Below are 8298 nucleotides of genomic sequence, written 5' to 3' on the forward strand. Positions count from 1 at the left end.
CAGGCGTGAAGTTGCCGATTTTTCTGTGGCGACGATTCTTGCACCGTCCCAGTCAATCTTGTGGTCATTCGGGACGGCATGCTCTGCTAAAGCGTTGTTGCGAACGCTCTTATTTACGTCACGAGCGTGTTGCTGTAATCGTTTCTTGTAGTTTGCTGATTCCCCGATGTAAACACCGTCGCAGTCTGCGCACAGGATTTCATACACAACTCCGGGGAAGCATTCCTTGGGCAAGCTGTGCTTCACTTTTACCAGCTGGTGACGCATCTTTCTTGCCGGAACGTGTGCCACCTGTACGTAATACTCCCGTAAGACACGTGCGAGACATTCGCTTGTTCCAGGAATATACGGCACAGAAGCTCGTTTCTTGAGGGGAGGAGGTGCGTCCTGTTGTCCCCTGCGTGACAGCTGACGTTCCGTTGCATCGATAGTGTCTACGGTATCCGCAGCTTGCGAGGTCATCCCGTACCTTTTTCTTGTCCACAGCCACTTCCTCGGGCCTTGAGCACAGACGTTCGGCCTGCTGCAGTGCTAACAACGGCTTGCTTGTGGACCACAAGATTGACTGGGACGGTGCAAGAATCGTCGCAACAAAAAAATCGGCAACTTCACGCCTCCATCTGTAATCACTAATCATTCAGACCACATCTAACACGGCTAATCGTAACGACGGAAATCTAAATCCAATCTACGCGCACTCCTTACATCGATTACTCAACCCCATTTAAACGATCCATTTCTGGTGATGTTTTCATTGTGAACAAGGCTTCCGTGCTGGAAGCCGAAACGTCAAGAACGATTTTTTGACTAGTCGGCGTCTCATGTGTTTGAAATACACCATCTGTTTCCAAAAACCCGTATGAAATGCATGTCGTGCGATTTTGTAATCTGGACCAAAAATAAAGCTGGAAAGGGGCCAATTCAAGACAATTTGCATTGCCACTGACCGTTACCATATCTCCATGCTGCATTTATTGTTGATGTGATCAGTTGTCTTGAGATATTTATGATGGGCATATTTAGTGAATTTCTGTCTGAGCTAAAAGTGAAGCTTATAGACTGCACATGTGCCTTACTGCTTGTTCCATTTTAGTTGTCTCCTGTCACATAAAACAGTATGACAAAAGGAGAATGGCATATTAGCTAGCTGCAAGCGTGTGTTTATAAAGAAAGTTTGCAATGCTATTGCTAGTGTCTGACATATTTTAGTTTTCTTCTGCTAACTCACATTTGAGTCATGAATAGTACCAGAAGAGTTTTATACATTCTAAGCCTTTCACTGTAGAAGGTTTGAGATTCTTGAATAAGATAAGCTCATTCACAGGCAAAGGCCGGTAAATGAGCTTTTGACTTCTTTTTTGTCCTTCTGCAGTAGGATATTTTTATGTTTTCAGTAGTAAAATCCCTCCGCATCCTTGTTTACCTCGAGATAACAAGTTTTGCTTACCTTAAGTTTCAAACTGCTTTAGTGCTCAGTGCATTAGTTGTGTACACTTTATTATCGCATTTTTTCCGGCATCTGGTCGGTGCGTTCAGGGCGCCTTTTCAAGCCCTGGATGTCAACAAAGCTGCCAAAGAAGTGTCGCTGATCAACCTGTCCATGTGCGAGTGGGCCAAGCCACGCTTGCACAGAGTCAATTAGGACGTTTCTCATTTACAGAAGGTAACCACTTTTTGTGTATAGCTGATGTTGCAAATGGAATTTTCCTTGCAGACCCATGATGTGTTTACAGTGCAATTAACCGGTTATGCTGGGTGCATCAGGTTTTGGGAGGATGTGGTATGCGATTTGTGTACACTAAATGAGAGAGAAGCTGTGCAATTTGTGCTCGCTGCCCTTCGTGTTACCGCTTTGCATAGAGCTGCCCTTGTGTCTTGTTTTCTTGTCTTCAGGTTTCACCTAGGAATATTTATAAATACGTTTATTGGGTTGTCCTAGGTTGTTATATGTACTCGAGAGTGGCTTAAAGTGGCTTAAAAATTATGTTGGGGCAGGAGATGACGAAGGCTTCAATTTCAGCGTCGCACCTGGGAGATCAAGTGGTTGCTGTTTAGCCAGCTGCAGGGCAATTCGACAGGCTTGCAAACCTCAGAGCTTTGTCACTTGTGGCTTAGCAATGTTTACCACACCGTTATATCATATTTCCTAAGGTAATTGCGTGTTTTCCCCTTCTGAACTGCTATTTGTACCTATTGGTCCAGTAATCATAAAATGGCCCAGGTGGTGGCCCCTGTGGATGGGAGGACCCTGGTTGGTCCCCTGTTCTGGTGGCCGAGGTGCAACTGGAAATCCTGGGCAAGCACAGCAAACAACGGACGCCCCACTGTGGCCAGCTCAGCTGGCCTGGGCCATCGTCCGAGACGACCTGGAGGGCCACACCCTGGCCTATTCGGGTGGCTCTGTGCAGCAGCAACAGGGCTCGGCTTCAGCAGGCGCTGTGCTAGGGGAGGTCACCCGGCAGGCGCTGCTGTAGTGCGCTGTATCCTCAGCCACAGCCGAGGTGGTGGGTGTCAGGCTGGGCCTGACCCAAGCGCTGTGCCCTGCTATGCTACTCCAGGGTGGCCTTGCTGCACATCCGGAGGGCGCCTTTACGCTCACTCCCGGTGCGGGGAGTGCTATATCGGGGCGCCTGGCTGCGGCCGCATTGGGAGCCCAGACACAGAGAGCTCAAGGGCAACGAACCAGTGATGTGATATCTGCGCCTAACCGTGCCGAAAGGTAAATCCTGCTACATCCTTCTTCATTTCAAGCAATCTGCACCAATCTTGTGCCGAAGCTTCGTTTCGCCGGGCTTCAAAGATGTGTTGCGCTCTGGTGGGAGGAATCCTTTACGCCACAGGCGTTGAAGGAATCTTTTACATAAAATGAAGTGGAAGTTTTTACATAAAATGAGCTGAGTGCCTTCTGCGCGACTGCCGTTCAACGACGTCATTTTGCAGAGCCTGCGCTTCTTAAGCCCACAGCTGAGGATAGAAAAGTCCTCTAGAGCTCGTTTTAGGGTGCTGCAAGTGATCTAACCCTGCGATGAATTGACTTTGATGGATGAATACACGCTCGTCCAGCTTGAACATGTTGATCAGATCCGTCTACACGAATTAACGAGTATTGGCAGCAGAGTTTTGAGCAGAAGGAGGCTGACAACAAAACCAAATTCCCTGTCTTGGCTAGGCTAGTGAAGGCATTGCTGTGCATTCCACATAGAAACGCGGTTAGCGAAATGGGCTTCAATAAGAACTTCCGGCACCTTAATGAAAGGGCTCAGTGTGCGATACAAACTGTTAATGGCATCAGGCACATTGTTTCATTTTCCAAGCGCTTTGAAGGAGATGCAAGTCGCTTCAATGTGACACCAGAGGTTTTGAGAGCAGTACAAACATCTAGCAAAGGCTAATAAGATAGCATTGCAGCTGAAAATCTCAGGCAGCTAAGCAGCAGTGTCTTGACCCAGCCAAGGCTGGTCCTGTTACAATGGCCGAGACAGGCTCCAGCAAGAAGTGGAGACCACAAAAATAGCATGGTGGTGAATGCGGAGCATCTAATTAGCCTCGGCATAAAGTCCAAGAGCTTCAGGTATGTCGAAAGTGGGCAGTCTCTTCTAGCTGAGGGTAAAGCTAGAATAGTGGCAGCACTGGACAAAATGGCACAAAAAACAACTTTGGACCTGTCACAATAGTTCTAATTTCATGCATATTTAACTAGAGAAACGTGGGTTTAGCACAAGTGTTTGTTTTGTTTCGTTACATTATGTGCTTACTTAAACAAGTTCAAAGGTGTTTCAGGGGATCGAGTCATATTGTGTTTTATTGCCATGTAGTCGTTTTAGCTTCAGGATGTTGTTTTCATGTACATCAAACTGTCCACATTAAGTGACTGTGTTTCGTTCATTCTGGTTTTATGAAAAGTTCTGTAGCCTACCGAATTGAATGCTACCCCGATAGTCGTTTTTAAATGAAAGTCAAGTTCCTTCATGATCTGTTGGCTCGTGTGGTGAATGTACACATCGCACGAACTCTTTTGGTGCTTGTCCTGAGGCATTTCATAATCGCTGTTAACAGACATCCGTGCGGCAGAAACTCTTCTGCACATAGTCATTTTATTTGTTTAAACATTTCTGTGTGCCCAGGATGATGCTTTTGGGGCTCCTCTTAGTTGTTTTCCTCTCCTTCCAGCAGTATTTCTCAAATCTTAATGCTTGTTCTGGCTGCTCGAAAACCTACTTTTGGCTGCTCTGAAATTTCTCTACCCAATCACATTACTGCGAGAGGGAAGATGAGCTGCTCTCTCAACCAATGCAGCCAAGGCGGCAGAGGATGATGCCTACTTGCTTATCCAGCGGCACGCGAGCACCCAGCACCCGGACCCGAGGCTGTGGAGAGGCCGCCGTAGCTGTGTGGGCTGCATGGCTGTCCCGGCAGCAGCCCTCGGCCGTCCTGTGCCCCATGTAGGTGCCCGAGCAGAAAAACACCACCTGGAGGTGGCTGACAGCCCTGCCTGCTGGCCATGGAGAGTGGCCAGATTTAACAACAGGGAGGTGAGCTGCTGGCCGCACGGCGGAATCTTCGGCTGCTGAACCAGCTGCTGTTGCTGCCGGGCTGTGCCAGGGAGCGGGACAGAGTCCACAAGGCCCTGGGCTCCTACCTGGACGCCTCACGAGTCATCCCCACGCTTCGCCTCCCAGCCCGGTGATTTGGAACAACATTGAGGAACTGAGGGTTTGTTTATTTGTTTGTTATCTTCTCTTGTGCATTTGTGTGTGTGTGTCTTTTTTTTAATACCCCTTTGTAAGGGACACTGAAGTGATTTGAAAATATTGCAGGAATACTAGTGCGAATTGTAATCTGGAGTCTCTAGGCCATATTTCCACCACTCCCAGCATTTACGTAATTTTATTCGGTAGAAAAAATCAATTAAAAAATGCTGCCTTCCTCTGCATCGTTCTTGCTGATTTCCTGTGCCATTTTGTGTGACATCAAAACAAGATGGTTTGGCTGCACTACTGGGCGGCTCGCCGACCCTCCGACACAGTCAGTCGGTCCAGCGTATAGTCTTCTGGCTGCGAGCGGGTCGTCTTAATTTGTTTGCTCAGTTGAAACTAAGCCATGACCCATTTGTGCCTGGAAATATCTGCCTTTAGTTTGTTAGTTTGTAGACTGTATTCAGCTTTAAATCGCTCCACACATGCGACGCTCCGCTGAATGGTACGCTAGTAGAAAAATTCAAAGGCCAATTGAAGACGGGAGAAGCCTAATCAAAGTTATTAAGGTACAAAAAAGAAAACTGCGCATAAAACGAGGACACAAGAGAAGACGAATAGACACGTAGGGTGCAGAGTAGCAAGTGATTTTTATGTGAGTGAAAAACACATCATGAATGAAACTGCGATAACCTAGTGCACAGAACAAAGATAAACAACCAAAACCAAAGCCAAAAGACTGAGCGCAACACGGGGGGCAAGGAACCCTACTCTAGGCATGTGCAATCGCTTCGCCCATAAACAAACAAGGCGAGGGCCGGGGTAGTCCAAGGGCACTAAAAATCACCCCCAAGAGTGCAGTCACAAAACGCAATCTCGGTGCTTAGTAGAGACACCAACGGTGAACTGACGCAATCATTGCCTTTTTTTTTCAGAATCGTGTACTCTTCAAAAATCTCCATCCTGCGCGCACCCCTGTAACGCTTTGTCACTTCGCATGCTTGGAGGCCTTTGCAGTCTTTAGAGTGGGTGGCCAGGTTGCTGCCAGTAAAACTGCGGCTGCCGTCGGCGTGTACCCTCAGTCGATCATTATGCATCGGCCCGTTTGGCCAATGTACGATCACCCACAGGACAAGGGGGTTTCGTAGACGACGCATGTTTGACAGTTACCAAAGCCCTTCTCGAGTCTTTTCCGGCACCCCGCATGTCTATTTTCTTCGGAGTTAACACGCTTACACAACTTGTGTAGCTTGTTAGGTGCCAGAAAAACAACACGAACCCCCGCCTTTTCCCTAGCTTTCTTGATCCTGTGCCCAACATTGTGGACGTAAGGTTCGTGCCTCCGCATGAAAGATTCAGCCCAACCGGCGGTTGTGACCCAGCGACGGTGCCAGCGGTCCAACTAGCTGAGCCAATTCAAGGAGGGTGTGGTTGTTCCTATGTTCCTAAGGACGGCGTATGTATAGGGCGTATGTCTTTCCCCAATATTCAGTGACCTCCTACTCGCACGTTTCGACAGAAAACTTCGTCAGTTGCTTCCGTTGCTCTGCACTAACGTCACTAAGATTTTCCGCTTCGTTGACGACTTCCTAGTGCTGTATCAGCTCAATTCAGAGGGCACTATACATCAAGTTGATGAAGTGTTTTGAACTTCTGATTCCACCCTCAATGTCTTTTCGCAAACAATGGAAGCACCGGTCGGGGGAAGATTGTTATGCAATTCGCAAGCTCAAATCCCACTACCACTTTTTATTTTTATAAGTGGTTTATTTGTTTTTGGGCGGCCGTAGCAGAGGGTTCCAGAATAATTTTAACCACCTGGGGATCTTTCATGTGCGCTTAAATCTCAAACATGGGCGTTTTTGCTTTTTATCTCCATCAAAAAATCGGCCGCCGCGGCTGGTAATTTAACCCGCATCCTTGTGCTCAGCAGCACAAAGCCTTATCCACTGTGTCACCGCGGCAGGTAGAAGTGGTGTGCATGTGTTGGGAAGGGCAGGTAGCCGGGTACGACACCTGAATGTTCCTTCTCGCCTACGCTCCATCACAGAGGGGCGATGGGGAGGAATATCCAGACGCGGACACGGAAAAAAGTGAAAGAAGACTATGCACACGCAGTATCGTGTATCATGCGTGCATCACTGCGCTCCCATGCGCCATGCCGCCATCCAAAACGTGCTTGTTTGGTGGGCGCACTGATCGGTTGTCTGGGGCGAGACAGGGAGTGCAAAATATATAGGTAAATTTTGTTTCTGTAAACCTGGAAAAACTTAAGGGTGTGCAAATTATGCGAGTAAATGCAGTATTTTACAGAACCAAAACAAACTGGTTTGAATTCTAATCTTGGACATCGTCCAATTACGTAGTAACTTGTATGAATGTCACTGCTTTAGTTGCTGTGGCTGCCTCAGACCGCGCATGGCAGTTTTTCCCCTTTCAGGCCTCATAAAATAAATACCGCCTTATCGACAGGATAAACGATGAAAGGTGTGTTTATTTGAGCCATTATACGCAGTTCAAACAAAAAACACAGGAGCTTGACAAATTCACTTCGGTGTCCTTTTAATACCCCACAACCCACCGCTGTGGCTCAGGGGCTAAAGCGTTTAGCTGAGCCTGAGGTTGCAGGTTCGTTTCTCAATTGTGGTGACCGCTTTTCTGATGGAGGTCGAAAGCAAAAACGCCCTTGTGCTCGAGATCCCGTGCAGGTGGTCAAAATGTTAATCTGGGGCCCTCCACTATGGCTCACCTCATCGCCTGTGTAGCGTCGGTGCGTAAAACATAATCAGTACCCCCTTGTGCCTTTGTCTCTCCTCTCTATCTGCCTGTCATGCCCTCCCCCACTCCCCACACGAGTGGACATACTGGTGTCCATGCCTAAGTGTGATAATTTACAGCTGCTGGTGCACATTCTTTTCTGCCTTCCTGGAAATCATTCATTTTGGTAAAGGATAAAAATCACTGCAGCCATAATTCTTATACTTGCTTTCTGGCACCTATACCCATGGATAATACAGTCGAACCCCACTACAACGAACCCCGCTTCAACGAAATTTCCATTTCGACGAAAAATTTCCAATGCCCCATCAGTTAGCCAGAGAAGTCAGTGCAACACAGTCCTCGTTCCAACGAACCATTTGTCTCGCTTGCTTTCGCATCAACGAAATTTAATAAGTAGCTGTCTGTCTGATACCTTTCACTGCTGGTACACATTGTAAGTGACACAGTGCCTTGTGTTCTACCCAGGCATCTTGCTGGCACGGGGCAACACGGCTGGAGGCAAGAAGCAAGGAGTCAGATTCATGGGAACAAGCCAGATTGCTGATGACTGCCACATGAAGCTATCATCCCTGCTTATAAGTATAAAGCGGGTTGACGGTTACCTTTTTTTGTGAGCGCTTTCTCCTGTAATTCCTTCTTTCACGCATATACCTAATGTTGCACTACAAATAAAGCGTGTTTTTCAAAAGTTCACAGGTTGATTTTATCATTTTGTTGTACACAGGACACAAAACATGGGATATGAAGCAACTCTATTCTTGCGAGTTTATGTGAATACCCCTACTTTATGTTGTGCTAACATCACCTTCAGTTGTGCTGCCCG

General features: G+C 47.5%; 1 long non-coding RNA gene across 1 annotated transcript; it reads left to right on the plus strand.

Moving 5' to 3' along the window:
• The first annotated feature begins 2037 nt into the window (after positions 1-2037).
• Positions 2038-7987, plus strand: LOC144145522 (uncharacterized). The gene is made up of 3 exons (XR_013317508.1): positions 2038-2719; positions 4335-4713; positions 7941-7987. It is a non-coding gene; the product is annotated as an uncharacterized LOC144145522 (long non-coding RNA).
• The last annotated feature ends 311 nt before the right edge of the window (positions 7988-8298 follow it).

The sequence above is a fragment of the Haemaphysalis longicornis genome, unplaced genomic scaffold (assembly GCF_048455015.1).
Source record: "Haemaphysalis longicornis isolate Haplotype H1 unplaced genomic scaffold, Haemaphysalis longicornis Haplotype H1 scaffold_7, whole genome shotgun sequence".
Lineage (NCBI taxonomy): Eukaryota > Metazoa > Arthropoda > Arachnida > Ixodida > Ixodidae > Haemaphysalis > Haemaphysalis longicornis.